The sequence below is a fragment of the Dermacentor silvarum genome, chromosome 1 (assembly GCF_013339745.2).
Source record: "Dermacentor silvarum isolate Dsil-2018 chromosome 1, BIME_Dsil_1.4, whole genome shotgun sequence".
In the NCBI taxonomy this organism is placed as follows: Eukaryota; Metazoa; Arthropoda; class Arachnida; order Ixodida; family Ixodidae; genus Dermacentor; species Dermacentor silvarum.
Window position 1 is genome coordinate 84,810,883 of NC_051154.1, and position 2,883 is coordinate 84,813,765.

Genomic DNA, 2,883 nt, shown 5'->3' on the forward strand with positions numbered 1-2,883 from the left:
AACATCTCTATACCTCTGTTTCGTCCATGTGAGGAACTAGCAAGGGTCTTCCAACGCTCAACGTATCGTGCTGCAGGTGCTGCAGGTGTGAAAGAAGCCGCAGAGACTGTGTGCGAGCAATGTTCCGCCAGCGGTCTGGAACCGTGTTTCAGGAGTTGTGGGACCGCACGAGTGCTGTTGCAACTCAGCTAGGTCTGAAGGAGCCTCGCAGTGGAAGGCCTACAAAGCCGCCGAGCAGGTTTGAGATGTCCAGCACATCTCTCCCGCCATTTGCGCTCGATCCCAAAGCAGCATTGCGCTTATAATACTTTGAGGCGATCGGCCGCATTACGAGCGAAATGCGGCGGCGCTCTGATCAGCCTGGCATTGATCAGCTGGTGAAATTAGAAGGCACGTTGATTGACGCCGCCATAGGAAGACAATCCTCGGCTGGCGACCTAAATGTTGCATTAGGTGTGCACGCAGCTGATATTGATCTAAGGCGTCTCTGGGCGCAGTTCTTACTTTTTCCTTCTATTTTGTCCAATGTAGATTTGTTATCAAGTGAAAGCATTTTGAAGACTCTGCAGGCAAAATATGAACAAGTCCATGAGCTACTAGATCAAGTCGTCAAATACATGCAACTTATTTTTTCTTTACCTGCATCTGTAGCTTCGGCAGAACACTCATTCAGCGTTTTACGCCTAATGAAAACTTGTTTGCGGAACCGCATGACGCAGAGGAGGCTAACACATTTCTCACTTTGCATGTTCGCAAGCAGAGGACCGCCCCGCTCAACTTAGAAGACATAATGAAAGAATTTGTAACCAGGACTGCAGAGCGAACAGCCGCTTTTGGTCTTTGAGGCGATCAGTAAGGTGTGCGTATCATCATACCTTTGAAATATGGAGCAAACTGCGTGCACTAAATATGTGCAGCTATCCATCTGTCCCCCTTTTTTTTTCTCTCTCTCTCTGCTTGTTACCTTTTCCTTGAAATATCAGACGTGAGTCCACATAGGCGGGCCGTTTAGAGCCGTATGATGAAGCGGCACTCACTGCCTTGAATAAGCTTGTGCGCATTATCATTCTGCTGCGAGCAATGCATACCACGGTGTTCCGCGCACAGCTCTTCCCCGTCCCCCTTTGAGCGCTGTTTGTTTTCGCGCACAGAGCAGATTAGAAAGCAGGTTGCACGCGCACCCTCATGCAGACAATCAAGAGATGTGGTATACCATCGAGCTTCGCGTGACGACAAGGATGACTGGTAACCAAAAGGTTTCGATTGTAAACCGATGCACTGCTTCAGCATTACTTGTATATATTGCAAATACTGTAATGCTGTTTTTACACCTCCGGAGCATTGATCTTCGTACCTCTCACATTTAAAAATGTACAGCTGTTCATATGTATATCTATTGCGCATGTGTGTAGTATAGAATAATAAGTATGTATTAACTTTTTCTTAAATTCCGTGTACATCGCCCTGATGAAACGGCTCGGTTTTCATGTGATATACTGCATTAAAAGCAGACCAGAAGAGCGGGGGACTTTATGTGTGTATGCATTTGGTGTGCTTATGTTTATGCGATTCCTATTATATTGTTTCTCTCTTTCTTCTACACTGAATCTGCATCTGAGGGTAAAAATCTGGAAAGAATAAAGGTCCTATTGTTTTATTTGTATTCTATGTTATATTCTACTCATGTAGCTTTTGTTTGTACGCGCTTTTAGAGATAACTTGCAGCATGGATACTTTTGTGAATAAAAATGTGCAAATCTGGTAGGTAATAAATGTGATTCGCTGAAAATTCAGCTTCAGGTGTTACTTGTTCTTCTTCTGTGTGCACATTTTCTAAAATCACCAGAAGAAGCGCGCACGTAATAAGTGTATATCTGCAGTAGCCGTGTAGGCTATAGGTACTGCAGTGCAAGAGGTGCACGTGCGGTAACAAAATATTCCATGGATAATATAAGCGTAACAGTTCAAGAATTCTTTTACAAATATAATATGGAAAGCACAACTTGTTTCATTTTTCGTTCAACAATATATATATATATATATATATATATATATATATATATATATATATATATATATAAATTCTGCCGTTTCCTCCCCTGCGCTGTCAGTGTGGCAGCCCCCCCCCCCCCCCCCCCCTTTTCAACTCAGAAAATACTTTCGGAGTCACTGCGTGCGCCATTGATAATAGAGCCGATGGAACAAAATTATTTATGACCTAATTAACTGGGCGATCGTTACAGACAGCCACACTTTTGGTACGCAAGTGAACAAATTAGCTTTTATTTACAGTATATGTTGAACATGTGTACCACACGCTAAAACTCACAAAACTACACACTTTGGTTGCCTTGGACCACGCAAGTAGAATACAAGTAGCGAGCGGCAAACATTTCCTGCAGAGGTCGTCTAGCACATTTGTTCAACGGCCCGCCTGTCCATACAACTGTCACGCAGTGTACACGTAATACAAATGCAGGAACAAGTTCCTCGAGCAACTAGCTCCACACTATTCCCAGCACATGTAGTATATTCCATACAGCAAACAACACACACTCAAAGAACGAACGGCGAAGAAATGTCATAGAAGTATCGAATCGAACCAGTGATTCGCCGGCACACGAATGAGCGACGTATTCGTTATGATGCCACTAGTGCCGCCACGCTGGCAGTTAAGGAACCAATAGTATCAACGAATGCGACATACGCTTCTCCGCACTAAGTCGGGCGGAGAATCGTTCAGTGTCTCTGCAAAGAAAGGAGCCATGAAGATAGCGCTGGGCTGCCTTTGGAAAGGAATCACGAAGGATCTCCTTAAGGATGCCTCCGTAAAAAACCTTGCAGAATTGACACAGCGGAGCCTTACGCCAATGAAGGCTTCAT

General features: G+C 44.3%; 1 pseudogene; it reads left to right on the plus strand.

The window, feature by feature from the left end:
• Window positions 1–338: 338 nt before the first annotated feature.
• On the plus strand, window positions 339–844 carry LOC119449373 (uncharacterized; annotated as a pseudogene).
• The last annotated feature ends 2,039 nt before the right edge of the window (window positions 845–2,883 follow it).